Consider the following 18697-nt stretch of genomic DNA (forward strand, 5'->3'; position numbering starts at 1 on the left):
ATGAACAAGTCATGGCTCTCAGAGGACTTTTCTTCCCCTGGGTCAGCCAGGGGACGGGAAAGGCAAGCGTATTTTTGAGAGTGCTTCATGCAAAGCATCTTTTTCTTTTTGAAAAGGGGCATCAACTGATGTCAGTCAACTGGGGTGTGTGTGGCCCAATTAGTGGCAACGAGGGAGACTGTGGTTGGAGTCCCCTCGCTGTGTTTCTAAAAGAACCAAAATGAACAAATCATGGCTCTCAGATGACTTTTCTTCCCCTGGGTCAGCCAGGGGACGGGAAAGGCACGCATATTTTTGAGAGTGCTTCATGCAAAGCATATTTTTCTTTTTCAAAAGGGGGCTCAACCGATGCCAGTCAAGTGGGGTGTGTGTGGCCCAGTTAGTGGCAACGAGGGAGACTGTGGTTGGAGTCCCCTCGCTGTGTTTCTAAAAGAACCAAGATGAACAAGTCATGGCTCTCAGAGGACTTTTCTTCCCCTGGGTCAGCCAGGGGACGGGAAAGGCAAGCGTATTTTTGAGAGTGCTTCATGCAAAGCATCTTTTTCTTTTTCAAAAGGGGGCTCAACCGATGCCAGTCAAGTGGGGTGTGTGTGGCCCAGTTAGTGGAAACGAGGGAGACTGTGGTTGGAGTCCCCTCGCTGTGTCTCTAAAAGAACCAAGATGAACAAGTCATGGCTCTCAGAGGACTTTTCTTCCCCTGGGTCAGCCAGGGGACGGGAAAGGCACGCGTATTTTTGAGAGTGCTTCATGCAAAGCATCTTTTTCATTTTGAAAAGGGGCATCAACTGATGTCAGTCAAGTGGGGTGTGTGTGGCCCAATTAGTGGCAACGAGGGAGACTGTGGTTGGAGTCCCCTCGCTGTGTTTCTAAAAGAACCAAAATGAACAAATCATGGCTCTCAGATGACTTTTCTTCACCTGGGTCAGCCAGGGGACGGGAAAGGCACGCGTATTTTTGAGAGTGCTTCATGCAAAGCATCTTTTTCTTTTTCAAAAGGGGGCTCAACCGATGCCAGTCAAGTGGGGTGTGTGTGGCCCAGTTAGTGGCAACGAGGGAGACTGTGGTTGGAGTCCCCTTGCTGTGTTTTACATGCTTCTAGAAGGGCATGACATGGCTTGGAGGTTGACTTTCATCATCTGCAAACTGTTGGCTACCAAAATGCTGCCTTTCCAACAACTGTGGTTATAGACAATGAGGAACATACTGATGAAGATGAGACGCAGATACCCGATTGGGATGACAACTGAAATATTCGGTCAGGGCAAGAAGAGGCTCGGTCTGAGGGGGAGGGGAGTGCAAACACAACAATTGATGATGAAGTTCTAGATCCCACCTACTGTCAACCCACAGTCAGACACTCGAGGAGGTCAACAGAGGCGGTGGAGGAGGATGCAACCGACGACGAAGTAACCTTGCGCCTTCCTGGACACAGTCGGAGCACTGGTAGCACGTCTACAACTGCATCCTCAGCCACCACTCTGCCTCTGAGCATTATTCGGGGTGGATCAACAGGTCGCATGGCCTCTAAGCCTTGCCTAGCCTGGTCCTTTTTTGACATAAAAAAAGATCGCCCAAATTATGTGATCTGTAACATTTCGCATGGTTATCTTAGTAGAGGTCAAAACCTCAGCAGTTTGACAACTTCTTCCATGAATCGTCACATGAATAAATATCATATGGCCTGGTGGGAAGCTCACCGTGCTGCAATGCGGCCTAGCGGAGCCAACCATCCACCGCCTGCCCCTTCCAGTGCATCCGCGCGCTCGTCATCTTCTAGGACTGTGGGGACAGCTGTCACACCTGTTTTTCAACCCACAACTTCCACCACTGTAACCGCAACAGGCAGTTTGCTTGGTAGGTCGTCAGTTGGTTTGGAAGGGGAAACAAGTGATTGTGTACAGCTCTCTCAAACATCGATAGCACCAACGTTGGATGAAGGCAACATCATGTCTCCGCCTGCACTTTCCTCACAAACCTGCATTTTTCCAGGGACACCCTACTCAACACCGTCTACACACAGCAGCCAGATCTCTGTCCCTCAGATGTGGTCAAATAAAAGGCCACGTCCTGCGACCCATGACAAAGCTAAGAGGTTGACTCTATCCCTCTGTAAGCTGTTGGCTACCGAAATGCTGCCTTTCCGCCTAGTGGACACACAGGATTTTAGAGACCTTATGTCTGTCGCTGTGCCCCAGTACCAGATGCCTAGTCGCCACTACTTCTCTAAGAAAGGTGTGCCCGCGCTACACCAGCATGTCACACACAACATCACCGCTTCCTTGAGAAACTCTGTGTGTGAACGGGTGCATTTCACCACCGATACTTGGACCAGTAAGCATGGACAGGGACGTTACATGTCGCTGACTGGCCACTGGGTAACTATGGTGATAGATGGTGAAGGGTCTGCTGCACAAGTCTTGGCGTCCCCACGACTTGTGTGTCAATCCTCTGTCTGTCCAAGTTCCGCCACTGCTTCTGCATCCTCCACCTCATCTGGTCCTCCACCTCCGCCCCAAGCCTGCCTGGTCAGGCCACCAGCGTTCTGACTGCGCAGAAGGAATCACGCACCCCTCATTACTATGCTGGCAGCAGAGCGCAACGGCATCAGGCGGTCTTTAGCTTGACATGTCTTGGGAATAAGAGTCACACAGCTGAGGAGTTGTGGTCAGCTCTGCGGTCCGAGTTTAATAAATGGTTGTCTCCACTCAACCTGCAGCCTGGTAAGGCCGTGTGCGACAATGCTGCAAACCTGGGTGCGGCCCTTCGCCTGGGCAAGGTGACACACGTACCTTGTATGGCTCACGTGTTGAACCTTGTCGTCCAGCAATTTTTAACACACTATCCCGGCCTAGATGGCCTTCTGAACAGGGCACGAAAACTGTCTGCTCACTTCCGCCGTTCAAGCGCCGCAGCTGAGCGACTTGCATCGCTCCAGAAGTCTTTCGGCCTGCCGGTTCATCGCCTGAAATGCGATGTGGCGACACGCTGGAATTCAACTCTCCACATGTTACAGCGACTGTGGCAGCACCGCAGAGCCCTGCTGAAATACGGTATGACATATAGCCTGGGATAACTTGATCAAGAGGTGGTGCAGATCACGCTGCTGGAGTGGTGTCAGATCAAGGACCTATGCACCCTGCTACACAGTTCACAAATGTCGACGAAGATGTTTAGCACTGGCAATGTCATTCTCAGCGTGACAATTCTGGTCATCTACATGATGGAGCACACTGTAATTATTATTCGGAGTCAGGTGTTGGGACAAGAGGAAGGGGAGGAAGTACAGGAGGAGTCATATGCGGAAGGGATAACAAGATCTACGAGGTCCAGATGGTCAGCGGCACCTATGCGGCAGTCATGGTGAGGTAGAGGGATTAACAAGGGCGCATAGTATCAGCAAAAAGTGTTGATGAAAGTGCAGGAGCCCATGAAGAAATGGAGGACGAACTGGCGATGGGCATGGAAGACTCAGCAGATGAGTGAGAGCTTGCTCACATTTCGGTTGTGCGAGGTTGTGGGGAGAGGGCAGAGGAAGGAGGCACGATTCTCACCTCTCTGCCACCAACACACCAAGGACTTGTTCCTCCTGGATGCACAAGACACATGAGCGCCTTCTTGCTGCACTACCTACATGACCCTCGGATTGTATGAATTTGAAGTAATCCTGAATACTGTGTTGCCACACTGTTAGATCCCCGGTACAAGACAAAATTTGGCGAACTAATTCCTGCCATAGAAATGGACGCACGTATACAGGAGTATCTGCAGAATGTGGTACGCAATCTTAGATCTACTTTTCCACTAAACACCAGTGCTGCACAGAGTGAATCACAACGCTTTGTCATGGATAGGAGGAAATGGTCTTTTACTTGTCCACATCGGAGGGACCGAGGGATGGCTGCTGTGCTGAGATGGCGTTGAGTACGGTGTCCCTGCACAGTTGCACTTTTGGTCATATCCCAAAATGAGTTGAAAAAGGACAGATGCTGTTGGAAAGGGGAACAGGTGTGTTTGAAAGGGGAAAAAAGTTTTGGTCCGTGGATTTGGTGGTTAAGCAACTGTAACATTTGCTGAAGAAACACCATCTGTTACAGTGGGACTGGCAGATTTGGATAAAGTGGTATATAATCTGTGACCACTATATAACGAAAATTAATAAGAAAAGAAAGAGAAAGGTATATATCCCCATCAGCAGTCAGTGTCCACCGTGCTCCCAGTTGGAAAAGGAGAGGTTGGCAACTGGAAGGTTTGGTGGAGGATACAGAGCTGTGTGGCTATGAGACTAATAGTAGCCTGAACCGAGTTAGACGCCATTCGGATCTGGAGACTGTGAGCCCTGTTAGCGTCACAGGGTCCACATGCCCACCCAGCCCAGGAACTCACTGTTAACAACACAGGGGCCATTGAGTACGCTGACCGTGTGCGTAGGGGCCACACCTGTGGACAGCAGGCGCATCAGCAGCAGCAGGCCTGTTAATGCCACTGGGCTGCACAAGCAGGACTGGTAGGACAGGAGCTGGTCTTAACCGTTCTGCGTTACCAACTGTGGTGGTGGCCTGCATCCACCACCCTATCCCTGCCTACCTCTGGCCTAAAGCCGCAATGGGTTCAACACATGGAGGTGTGCTCTTTCGGAGCATAATAGAACACTGCGCACCTCCTTGTTGGCTCCAGCCCCTTTTATAACCTGGGTCCGCCCCAAACCAGGGTGAACCACAATGCACCTCCTGTAGACAAAAGTAGAGTGACACGTCATGAGTGGCATAACTAGCGTCCTATTTGGAAACGCAACTTCAATGATGACCTCATGGCTGCCATGACCCAAACACCTCACCAGTCATCGTCTGACCATCAATAATGCGGTGACAAGTCATAGGTGTGGGCCTCTGCAAGCAATTTGGGAGGACACCTGATGCCCTGTGGTCTATATGGGACCCCCACATCAGTGCCAGGGCCAAAGAGTTCATTACCGGACCTAGTCTCTGATGCAGGAAGTGCCTGAGCATGCTCAGTAGCATGAAATACAGTCTCTGAAAAAAGACTATCAGCTTTAGCATGGTGTCTAGGCACAAAACAGGACTTAGACCCGGCACGGAATGCAAGCACCTGTGCAAAGAGGCTTTTCACACTTTGTGTGGCAGCATGCGCTGTTTTCCGAAAAGAAGACTTAGCGTCAGGAATAACACAGTCAGGCTGAGCATACTCACTACGCGAAACACTGTAATTATGCTGCAGCTGGGGTACATCGGCACACGCATGCGCACTAGCTGCCTCTCCACACTTACACGTGGAGGGGAAATTGCTCTTGGAGATGCTGTCTATGAACAGAAGGAAAAGCTAAAGGAAGCCTGACTTTCTATCCCTCCGAATTATGAAATGCAGCAATGAATTCCATGAGTTTGCTATAACATTAGCGTAGCAAAATGTGCATGAGGGTGTGATGTAGAGGTGCTAGAAATAGCTTGTCACCAGTGGGGCACTAATGGAATACAACAGCCAGTTCTATGATGCCACTAAATGGCAGTATTTTGTGCTATCATTATAGCTTATTAAAAACAGAGCAGGAGGTTGTCATGCAGAGGTGCTGCACATAGATTTGCAGTAGTGTGAATAGACAAAAGTACAATAGCCACGTTTAGGATGCCAATAGGTACACTGAGTGTTTGCTAGTATAATGGCTGAGTTTAAAAAAGTTGGAGTGTGCAATGCAGGCAGACGTGCTGCAAATATGTTTACAATAGTGTGAATAGACAAAAGTACAATAGCCACGTTTAGGATGCCACTAGGTACACTGAATGTTTGCTAGTATAATGGCTGAGTTTAAAAAAGTTTGAGTGTGCAATTCAGGCAGGCATGCTGCAAATATGTTTACAATAGTGTGAATAGACAAAAGTACAATAGCCACGTTTAGGATGCCACTAGGTACACTGAGTGTTTGCTAGTATAATGGCTGAGTTTAAAAAAGTTGGAGTGTGCAATGCAGGCAGAGGTGCTGCAAATATGTTTACAATAGTGTGAATAGACAAAAGTACAATAGCCACGTTTAGGATGCCAATAGGTACACTGACTGCTAGTATAATGGCTGAGTTTAAAAAAGTTTGAGTGTGCAATGCAGTCAGACATGCTGCAAATATCGTTACAATAGTGTGAATAGACAAAAGTACAATAGCCACGTTTAGGATGCCACTAGGTACACTGAGTGTTTGCTAGTATAATGGCTTAGTTTAAAAAAGTTTGAGTGTGCAATGCAGGCAGACGTGCTGCAAATATGTTTACAATAGTGTGAATAGACAAAAGTACAATAGCCACGTTTAGGATGCCACTAGGTACACTGAGTGTTTGCTAGTATAATGGCTGAGTTTAAAAAAGTTTGAGTGTGCAATGCAGGCAGACGTGCTCTGCAAATGTCTTTGCACTAGTGGGACTATAGCAAAGTCCAATAGCCACGTTTAGGATGCCACTAGGTACACTGACTGTTTGCTAGTATAATGGCTTAGTTAAAAAGAGTTGGAGTCTGCAATGCAGGCAGACGTGCTATGCAAATGTCTTTGCACTAGTGGGACTATAGCAAAGTCCAATAGCCACGTTTAGGATGCCACTAGGTACACTGAGTGTTTGCTAGTATAATGGCTTAGTTTAAAAAAGTTGGAGTGTGCAATGCAGGCAGACGTGCTCTGCAAATGTCTTTGCACTAGTGGGACTATAGCAAAGTCCAATAGCCACGTATAGGATGCCACTAGGTACACTGAGTGTTTGCTAGTAAAATTGCTTAGTTTAAAAAAGTTGTAGTGTGCAATGCAGGCAGACGCGCTCTGCAAATGTCTTTGCACTAGTGGGACTATAGCAAAGTCCAATAGCCACGTTTAGGATGCCACTAGGTACACTGACTGTTTTCTAGTATAATGGCTTAGTTATAATGAGTTGGAGTGTGCAGAGGACAAGAGGGTACAGTGGCAGGATTGTGGGGCTCTGGGTAGAGGAATGGAAGCCTGCCTTTCTATTCCCTCCTAATGGTGAAATGCAGGGAGGAAATCCCTGACCTTGGCTACACAGACGCTGTTGCTGTTTGCAGGACCTGTCACCTATGGCTCTCTGACCCTGCCGGTTTAAGCCCTTAAAAGGACTGCTATAAAGTGCTCTCCCTAAGCTGTCTAACGCTGTGTATGCAGCGCATACAGCTGTATCGGCGATAGGACTCAGGAGGAGGACAGAGCTGCGACAGTGATGTCTGACACCAAAGACGCAGAAGGCAGATAATGGCGTCCTGGAAGAAAATGTCCGGTTTTATAATGCAGGGACATGTGACATGGACATCCTATCACACATGCCGTTGCTTCTCTGGCTCAAAGTCCACTTAGCTGTGTGTGTGTCTGGGATTGGCTGACATGCTGGCCCGCCCCACAAGACGCGCGCGCTTAGGGAAGGAAGACAAGGAAAAAAAAAAAAAAATGGCGATCGCCATTATAGAAACAGCAGTGATCTGAAGGCGCTGTTCACGCACACTATACACTGAAATGTCATAATAGTGTGATTCACAGAGTGACTTACACTATTACAGCAGAAACCAAGCTATGATTTAGCTGTTTTTTTGCTGCTAGAACCGTTCTCGAACGTTTCTAGAACTATCGAGCTTTTGCAAAAAGCTCGAGTTCTAGTTCGTTCTAGAACAGGCCCCAAAATCACTCGAGCCTAGAACTGGAGAACCACGAACCACGAACCGCGCTCAACTCTAGTCCATTCATCCTTCTTTCAATTACAGTATATGAAGTTTGCCAGTACATTATGCTGAAAAATAGTCCCATGCCATGATGTTCCCACCTCCAAACCTGACTGTTGGGTATGCTGTTTTTTGAGGGTGATATGCAGTGCCTTTTGGCTTCCAAACATGATGTGTATTATGGCATCCAAAGAATTCAATTTTGGTCTCACCTGACCAGACTATATACTCTCAGTATTTTACAAACTGGTCTAAATGTTGTTGAGCAAACTTTAAACATGCGTGGAGTCTTGCGTGGTGAGCGTGCATACAGGCCAAGGAGGTGCAGTGCATTACTTATTGATTTCTTTGAAACAATTGTACCTACTGAGTAGAGTTGAGCGATGTTCGAGGTTTGCCAATTTCATGTTCGAGTGATTTTGGGGGGTGCTCGAGATCGAACTCGAACTCGAGCTTTTTGCTAAAAGCTCGACAGTTCGAGTTAGGTTCGAGAACGGTTCGATCAACAAAAATGTGGCTTTTCACAGTAAGGCTATGTGCACATGTTGCTATCTGCATGTGTCCTGCGTCCCCAGCACAATCCCTCTCCCTTTCCTACTCATCGATCACGGGCGCCTCGCTCCACGTCTGTCACATATCTGGGGTGTCTTTTCCTCTTTAGAAAATGGCTGCCACTTCATTAGTCAATTAGTTATTCCGTGCTTTCCCCGCCCACCGGCGCCCATGATTGGTAGCAGTCAGACACGTTCCCAAGCTGAGTAACAGCTGTCTCACTACAACCAATCACAGCCGCCGGTGAGCGGGTCTATATATCGTGCAGTAAAATAAATAAACGAATAATAAAAAAAAAAAAATGCGGTTCCCGACATATTTGATACCAGCCAGGATAAAGCCACACAGCTGGAGGCTGGTATTTTCAGGATGGGGAGCGCCACGTTATGGGGAGCCCCCCACCCTAACAATATCACCCAGCAGCCGCCTGGAATAGCCGCATCCATTAGATGCAACACTCCCCGGGGACTCTGCCCAGCTCATCCCGAATTGACCTGGTTCGGTGGCAATCGAGGTAATAATGAGTTAATCATGCCAGGTGTCTCCCCGAGATACCGTCCATGATTAAACTGAAAGTGAAAGTAAATAAACACACACAGCGAAAATCCTTTATTTGAAATAAAAGACAAAAAAACACCCTGTTTCACCCCTTTATTAATCCCCAAATACCCCTCCAGGTCCGACGTAATCCACAAGACACTGTCAGCTCCGCTACAGAACACGAGGGCTCTGTATCAGCTCCACGTAGCAATGAAGTGAATCATGCGGTCAGCAGAGACTTCAGCAGTGCAGACTTCAAGATTACCAAATGTAATCTTTATCAATAGAGAAAGTAGCTCAGTGGATAGAGCGCTTGCCTCAGAAGCATTAGGTCACGAGTTCTAATCCCGGTTCTGGTAAAGAGCTTAATTTTTTATTTTTTTATTTTTAATTTTAAATTATAATTTAATTTAATTATGCACTGAGAGGAGGAGCCGGACATCAGCTGTGAGCCGCGGGACACACTTCTAAGATCGGAGCAGTTCACGGAATGAGTCTGCATTGCTCTCTCCTCTCTCTCTCTCTTTTTCTTTCTCTCTCTTTCCCTCTCTCTCTTTCTCTCTCTCTCTCTTTCTCTCTCTTTATCTCTCTCTCTTTCTCTCTCTCTCTTTCTCTCTCTCTGTCTTTTTCTCTCTTTCTCTGTCTCCTCTCTCCTCTTTCTCTTTTTCTCTCTTTTTCTCTCTCTTTTTCTCAGTCTCTCATTTTCTTTTTCCCTCTCTCTCTTTCTACTCTCTCCTCTCTCTCCTCTCTCTCTCCTATCTCTTCTCTCTCTTCTCGCTCTCTCTCTCCCTCTCTCTTCTCTCTCTGTTCTCTCTCTTTTCTCTATCTTCTCTCTCTTCTTTCTCTCTCTCTTTCTCAGACCTGGCGATGATCAGCTGATGCGGTCACCTAACGGAATCAGCTGACACTATAAGTCGAACGGTTAGGCCGGCTTTTTACCGCCCAGCCGGCTAAACTATCAGCTGAGAAGATAGGACCTAGCATCACCTTAGACAGGTGCTCTGGGAAAAAATCGTAGACAAGAAAAATGTGAACCTCGGCACACTGTATGGTTTCCCACAAGAAAAGCGGACACAAGTTCAGTGATCTTGATCTATTTTTTTCTTTTATTGTAAGTGAGAACAAAAATTGCCGTACAATAGTAGAAAGTCCACCTCGACGACGTTTCGGCTTCAAGCCTTCATCTGGTCGGACAATCTGACTTTAACATTTTTTACATGTGAAAGATATACAGAAAAAAATATATAAGTATCATAAGGGAAAAACATAATGTAAAAATAGCAACAGTAATTCATACGACCTAGTTTATCCATATAAGGAGAAAGAACCATAGAGACCAATGTCACAATAGATGGAGCAACTCTGAATTATCATTAAAGAGGGATTAGAAAACCGTGTGTGAGATACCGTAATTCATAGAATCTAGAGAGAGGAGGATAAGATGCTCACCCATCTACGCCCGCATCCAGCAAGACAGAGATGGTAATATGTATTAATAGAAGATATCGGCCTATGAGCTAAGAAAAAAGAGGGGGGAGAGAGACACAGTGAAGAATCGTGTCTTAGTGTGATCTTTAAATAAAACAAGTAAAGAGGGGAAAAAAAGAAGGGGGGCAAGGGCCTACCTGCAAAAAACAGGGTCTGGCGAAATTAACCTGCTGTGATGGCTATAGAATCTGTAAGCAATGATCCTATGAATGGAATGACATATGTCAGTAGGACCGATGACATAGTAGTTTGTGTATGGGAAGACTTGTAGTAGCAAAAGGGCAAAAAAGACATACCTGTGTATAGGATTGTAATTAGAGACCTAGTAGCGGGTGTGGGGGACCCAATGGAGAAATATATCTGACTTTGGTTATGTCAGACTCTAGAAAGACAAAAATTATATGGTAAAGATGTGGCTAAAATTGACCTATGTCGTTTGGAAGAGAAGGGAAGTCAGGCATGTGTGAGTACACATACCGTTAAATAGCATCACCAGGTAAAGCAGTCTGTTGGTGCAATAGTGGGCACAGGTAGTATGAGAGTAGTTCAGGTATTATCCCTATGTGAGAGATAAAGGGTATGGTTAGAATGAGACCAATTAAGTCACTAAAATATATGTCAGGTAATGCGATTTACCTCAATGTAAAGCGTACTGTATCTCAGGACAAATGTGTATACCTAATGGTGTCCAGGGCTAAGCTCAGTCTAAAGACAAAGGAAGACTATAATGAATAAACATCCCACAACACAGGGGATTAATAGTAAAATGTTACCATTATACGTAGGAGGCTGGGTTGAATTCAGGATCTGGATATGGAAGCTTCAGGTGTAGATAAGTATCTGAGCAGGTTGGCCTGGCAAGACCAGGTCAGAGTGAAGGAAGGAGAGAGGGGGAGAAACGGCATGAAAAACATAGATAAGGTCACAGAATGGGGATGCCAGGATGTCTGGGCGAGCCACTTACCCTCCTTGTGTGGGTGGTCGTGCGTTCTGTGCGTCCTGAGCTTTTAATGCTGCAGCTTCCGTGTATAAATAGATGGTGCGGTCAGGGACGCAACTTCCAGTGTTTGATACGCGGAAGTGATGCGTGCCGGCGTGAGACGCACGCCGCGCATGCGCAAATGCCACGGGCGCTGTTGTGACATGGGTCATAGTTGCGGCGCGTCATATCCGGTATTTAGATTTCAGAGGAGTATGGGCGGTGGGACACAAACCGCGCATGCGTACTAGATTCAGAATAATACGGTGGAAGTAGAGGTGCTTAATATAGTGCTGTGCAGCTCCAGTATAATGGAATACATTTGCCAGTATATCGGGTGAGGTGGAGCGCTGGTGGGTGATAATACAGGTGCCTATGGACGGGATGAGTAGTTCTGCAATAGAATGAAGAAAAAGAATTAGAGATTTATCTAAGGTACAAAACACATATCACAATATTAATCAAATCCATAAGGTATAGGGTAATATGAATCCCTAAGAGGGAGATCTAAACATTGGATATGTACATAACACAGGAACCCATCATAGCATATCTAGATAATTATCATAGATGGAGTAGTGAAAATAGTTAATGGAAAACATTTTTTTTCAAATGTTATTCTTAGAAACCTGATTCATATTTCCGATTGAGCCCATGGGGTTCCATGGTGCCCAGAGTGTGTATCCATCTTGCTTCCAGTTCTAGGAGGCGTTTTACTCTGTTGCCTCCTCTGCGATTAACGCAGACCTGATCAATTACTTGAAATCTTAATTGAGAGACGTTATGGGCCATTGTCAGAAAATGATGGGGGATGGGTAATAAAGTACGTCCGCAACGAATGTCGGATTTATGTTTGTTTATGCAGTCTCGGACATGTTGGGTGGTGTTACCGGGAGCTGTCTGATAATAACCGAAAGGAGTATCAGACAGTCAGGGTCCACCGTGCAAAGACTTTGCTGCAGACTATGGCAGAGTGCAATATCTCTGTTAACTCACAGAAGGATATAATAAGAAAGTAAAGCAATTCCTCCCTTACTTGGAGGGTGTGTGGAATGATCTCTGTTAATAATCACAGAGACAAAGGCAATGTGTGCGAAATGGCACCTACCTAGGTCCGCTCTTCTAGTGGTGCAAAAGAGACGAACAGCAGCGTAAGCCGCACAAAGCTCCTACCTGCGTTCGCTCCACTAGTGTGCGAGGACACGAACCACTAGATATGGCACCTGCCTAGGTCCGCTCTTCTAGTGGTGCAAAAGAGACGAACAGCAGCGTAAGCCGCACAAAGCTCCTACCTGCGTTCGCTCCACTAGTGTGCGAGGACACGAACCACTAGATATGGCACCTGCCTAGGTCCGCTCTTCTAGTGGTGCAAAAGAGACGAACAGCAGCGTAAGCCGCACAAAGCTCCTACCTCTGTTCGCTCCCCTAGTGTGCGAGGATACGAACAACTGCCAGACGCAGTATAAGGAACGTTACCCTAGCGGCAACGTCCACCTACGAGTACAATCACAAGGCCCAGCCAGACCATGTGCCTCAGGCACCTGCCTATGTCCGCTCCCCTAAGAGGTAAGGATACGGACAGCAGCCGAAGCTGTAAGGTATAAGAACGCTACCCTGCCGGTAGCGCTCACCTAGCATAGACAGAGGAATGCATAGAGGAACGCGCACAGAGCGTCTACTCATATGCATGAACCAAGAGGACTGAGCACCATGCGGCGTGTGTCAGGGTCTTATATAGACTCTGTGCCTCATCCAAGATGGAGGACACCAGAGCCAATCCGCTTCCAGAACGACAGGAGTGACGTCATGCTGGCCTATCATCGAGCAAGACGTCACAAGCACATGACCAGCGACCAATCGGCATAGAAGGTGTCAGAGACATGTGACCTCGTGTCAGCGATGATGTCACCCGCACATGTGCAATGGCTCCAAGATTGGACTTAGTCTCCGGCGCTCGCACATGTGCAGTAGCAAGAAATCTGGACTTAGTCTCCAGCGCTCGCACATGTGCAGTAGCAAGAAATCTGGACTTAGTCTCCAGCGCTCGCACATGTGCAGTAGCAAGAAATCTGGACTTAGTCTCCAGCGCTCGCACATGTGCAGTAGCAAGAAATCTGGACATAGTCTCCAGTGCTCGCAGCAACCGTAACAGGTGGTCTCACCAACATATCCGAGACCGCACGGACACTTAATGTAGTAGATGACGTATGAGCTGTCACAAGTATAGAAACTCTTAATGTGGAAGACTTTACCGGTTCTGGAATGTGTAAATGTGTTGCCTCTGGTGATATTGGAACACTGTGTGCAATTCAGGCACGGAAAAGTCCCAAACTGAGGATTGCCTATGAATCGTTGCCGGGGGGGGGTTATGGCGGAACCTATGTCCGCCCGAATGAGCTTGTTCTTTAGATTTTGAGATTTTTTGTAGCAGATCAATGGTGGGTTCTGGAATTCTTTAATATGGGGATAAGAAAGTCCCAAAAGCGGCCAATGTCTGAGAATGATGTTCTTAAGTAAGGGAGAAAAAGGATGGTAAGTATTTATGAAATAAATACGATTATTTGTGTCATGTGTTCTCACTGAAGATGTTACGGTTTTCTTGACTATTTCCTGGGGATGCCCTCTCTGGATAAACTTGCTACTCATTTCTTGGTGCCTGCTGATTCTGGTCTCATTATCACTAACCAATCTATCCACTCTTGTGTGTTGTGAAATGGGTAGGGACCGCTTGGTATGTCTTGGATGATTACTGGTGTAGTGGAGAAGACTATTACGGTCTGTTGACTTGATGTAAATGTCAGTGGACAGTAGGCCTGTAGTGTCTTTAATGACTAGACAGTCCAGAAAATTGATCCTGTCAGGATCATAGTGTATAGAAAATGAGAGACCGGGTAAGAAGCTGTTGATATCCGTATGAAAGGTGAATAAGGATTCCAGATCACCATTGCAAATCATAAACACATCATCTATATAACGACGCCATAAGAGCGCGTGCTGAATGATGAGTGGATGATTGTGGATGTATCTTTCCTCAAAACGCGTCATGAATATGTTAGCGTAGGGGGGTGCGACATTAGAGCCCATTGCTGTCCCCCTACGCTGAACATAAAATTGATCCTGGAAGAGAAAGAAATTTTGTTCCTAGATGATTGCAAGCATGTCCATACAAAAGGATCTATTGTCAATTGGTAAAGTGGTGTACTGTTCCAAAAACCAGTCAACTGCCAAGAGTCCTATGTCATGATCTATACTTGTGTATAGACTGTTGACGTCTAATGTAACCAGAAGAGATGATGGTGGTATCCGGTTTAAATCTGTCAGGATTTCCAGAAAATGGGAGGTATCTTTGATGTATGATGGGGTAAGTGGAATGAAAGGGGACAACATTTTCTCAATAGTCTTGGCTACTGGTGAAAGAATAGAATCAGTAGAGGCTACGATAGGTCTTCCGGGTGGGCGAGTTAGGTGTTTATGAATTTTAGGGAGAGTATAAAAAACTGGGGTGACGGGGTGTGGATTATGGAGATAGTCTCTGAGTTTCTGGTCAATGGTGCCTAAATCATAGTGACGTTTAGCTACTGATTCAATCAGTGACGCAATCCTGGGGGTGGGGTCGTTACTAATGGGTTCGTACGTAGAGCGGTCTGACAGCTGTCCCTGTATTTCAGAAATATAGTATGTCCGATCAAGGATGACAATGGCGCCGCCTTTGTCAGCCGGTTTGATGATAATGGATGAATTATTTTTAAGGGAATTTAATGCTCTGGACTCCTCTACTGTAAGGTTATTCTTAAGGTGGAAATCTCCTGTGTAAATCTTTTTATTAAGTGTGCTGACGTCATTAGATACTAAGGAGACAAATGTCTCGACCGGATGGTACGATCTGGGAGGCATGTAAGAGCTGGAGGATTGAAGATTAAGACCTTTTAAGGAAAAACACAGGTTATCAGAGTCAGGCATATCATTCAGGGTATTACTCTCACCAACTCTATCAAAATGCGTTTTTAAGCGAATAGATCTAAATAAACGGTTGAGTTCTTGTTCAACTCTGAACGTATCGTACAGGGGAGTGGGACTAAATGAGAGACCTTTCTGTAGTACTAGGTATTCGGAGGGGGACAGGGTGTAGGACGAAACATTGTAGACCAAATCGGTTTTACCTGAGACCTCGTCCATACCCGATCCTCCCGGTGATAACGAGTGGTGTCTACGTCCCCTCCTCGTCTTCTTCCTGACTGACGACGTTGTCCTAAAAAATGGGACTGTTGGCGTGGTGGTCGATATTCGTTGTCCGAACTTCCCGAGGAGGAGTAACCTGTAAATCTCGAAGGGCGCCTTGTGCTGAATGAATCTCCTGATCGCCATCGATATACTGAGCCTCTCGTATAGTCCTCCTGGTCCCTCTGAAATTTTTGTCGTTTTCTATTTTCCAAATTTTTCCTAAATTCGGTAATCAGATCTTGAGTTTTATTTCTGAGTTGGTCAAATTCCGTGATGGAAAGGACCTGTTTCAGCTGAGTTTCGGTGGTCTTGATGTTAGTGGACAGTTGTTCAATCTCTTTATATAGGTAGTCAATTGTCAGAGTAATGATGTCCATGGAGCATTTATTTAATATGGCTTCAAATTTGTCGCAATACTCATTATTGTCAGAAAACAAGGTCGGTCTTAGTGAGACACGTAGGCCCAGTGGTATGCGTTTTGTGCGGTGATGTTCAGCCAATGTGCATAAATGAAGGTCAAGTGCCGCGTGCCGTTGACACTCTTTTTCGTAATCCCTTCGTCGAATCTCATCCGTAGGTATACTTAGGAAGGAGCTTGATGTTGTGACTTTGGAAACTATGTTGCTTGACTCCTCATCATTGTATGAGAAAACTGAAAAATTGGGTTGAGACATTCGCTCAAATTAAGATTGTCGTATTAGTCAGGGAACCAAGGGAGCTTAGGTCAAAAAAATTTTTGTCAGTAAAGAAGATAGGACCTAGCATCACCTTAGACAGGTGCTCTGGGAAAAAATCGTAGACAAGAAAAATGTGAACCCCGGCACACTGTATGGTTTCCCACAAGAAAAGCGGACACAAGTTCAGTGATCTTGATCTATTTTTTTCTTTTATTGTAAGTGAGAACAAAAATTGCTGTACAATAGTAGAAAGTCCACCTCAACGACGTTTCGGCTTCAAGCCTTCATCTGGTCGGACAATCTGACTTTAACATTTTTTACATGTGAAAGATATACAGAAAAAAATATATAAGTATCATAAGTAGAGTTGAGCGCGGTTCGTGGTTCGAGGTTCTCCAGTTCTAGGCTCGAGTGATTTTGGGGCCTGTTCTAGATCGAACTAGAACTCGAGCTTTTTGCAAAAGCTCGATAGTTCTAGAAACGTTCGAGAACGGTTCTAGCAGCAAAAAACCAGCTAAATCCTAGCTTGGTTTCCGCTGTAATAGTGTAAGTCACTCTGTGAATCACACTATTATGACATTTCAGTGTATAGTGTGCGGGAACAGCGCCTTCAGATCACTGCTGTTTCTATAATGGCGCCATTATCTCTTCTGCGTCTTTGGTGTCAGACATCACTGTCGCAGCTCCGTCCTCCTGAGTCCTATCGCCGATACAGCTGTATGCGCTGCATACACAGCGTTAGACAGCTTAGGGAGAGCACTTTCTAGCAGTCCTTTTAAGGGCTCAAACCGGCAGGGTCAGAGTTAAGGTGACAGGTCCTGAAAACAGAGACAGCGTCTGTGTAGCTAAGGTCAGGGATTTCGTCGCTGCATTTCCCTATTAGGAGGGAATAGAAAGGCAGGCTTCCATTCCTCTACCCAGACCCCACAATCCTGGCACTGTACCCTCCTGTCCTCTGCACACTCCAACTCATTATAACTAAGCCATTATACTAGCAAACACTCAGTGTACCTTGTGGCATCCTATACGTGGCTATTGGACTTTGCTATAGTCCCACTAGTGCAAAGCCATTTGCAGAGCACGTCTGCCTGCATTGCACACTACAACTCTTTTTAACTAAGCCATTATACTAGCAAACAGTCAGTGTACCTAGTGGCATCCTAAACGTGGCTATTGTACTTTTGTCTATTCACACTATTGTAAAGATATTTGCAGCATGTCTGCCTGCATTGCAAACTCCAACCTTTTTTAAACTAAGCCATTATACTAGCAAACACTCAGTGTACCTAGTGGCATCCTAAACGTGGCTATTGTACTTTTGTCTATTCACACTATTGTAAAGATATTTGCAGCACGTCTGCCTGCATTGCACACTCCAACTCATTATAACTAAGCCATTATACTAGCAAACACTCAGTGTATCTAGTGGCATCTGTTAGGGCCAGATGGACGGGTAGACCCTGGAGGTGGATCCACTGGGCCGAACTCCCGGATGAGGGAAAGGAGTCCGGTAGCCGGAGCACTGTAGGTAGCAGGACAGTCCGTGCGCTGGGAGAAAATGGAGAAGTCCCTGGGACCACGAGGTCACTGATGGTGGTCCGGGTGACGGAGCTCAGGTTCGGAAGCCGTGATGGTGTCAGGCGGGGTCCGGAACCGTTGGAGCGAGATGACGGGTCACCGCAGGGATCCGAGATGGTACGGACTGTCAGGATGGCAGATGGGCAGCGTTCGGGGTTCGAGGTACCGCAGGACCAGATGGCGATGCAGGATCGGCTCTAGGAGACAGAGAGGTAAGTATCTCACAGAACACAAGGAGACCTGACTCCTAGCTTGGGAAAACACGAAGAACAGGCCCCGCTCCCTTGGACATTAACCCCCTATATACCCTGTACCTGTGTGCATCATTTCCTGTTAGTTGACACTGGCCCTTTAAGAAAGGGTCAGTGACCGCGCGCGTGCCCTAATGCGCATGCGCGCGGGCCGGGTGCCAGAAGCCAGGGCAGGAAGCTGAGAGGAGGACGCAGGGGAGCCGGCCAGGGACTGGGAAGCCGTCGGGCGCCGGGAGCGGAGACCAGGGGGCCTGGGAAGTACGAGCACCGGAGGCTGGAGAGCGGGGAGCGTGGCAGGTGAGCCGGGGAGCGGAGCAGAGGACCCGGGGAACGGAGCAGGGGACCCGGGGAGCGGAGCAGAGGACCCGGGGAGCGTGACAGTACCCCCCCCCACGTCGCCCTCCCCGCAACCGGGACAGGAAGGCACGGATCAGAGGAGTGCCCACGTTCTCCCTGGGCTCCCAGGACCTATCCTCAGGACCATACCCTTCCCAGTCCACCAGGAAGAACTGCCGACCACGTACGGTCTTCATGGCCACGATATCTCTTACCGCATAGATGTCGTCCTCAGCAATAGGAGGAGGAGCCGGACTGGCGGCAGCGGAGAAGGAACCAAGGACAACCGGCTTGAGCAGAGAGACGTGGAAGGAGTTGGGTATTCTCATCGTGGCTGGGAGCTGCAGTTTGTAGGAGA

This window comes from Anomaloglossus baeobatrachus, chromosome 10 (genome assembly GCF_048569485.1).
Source record: "Anomaloglossus baeobatrachus isolate aAnoBae1 chromosome 10, aAnoBae1.hap1, whole genome shotgun sequence".
Classification (NCBI taxonomy): Eukaryota; Metazoa; Chordata; class Amphibia; order Anura; family Aromobatidae; genus Anomaloglossus; species Anomaloglossus baeobatrachus.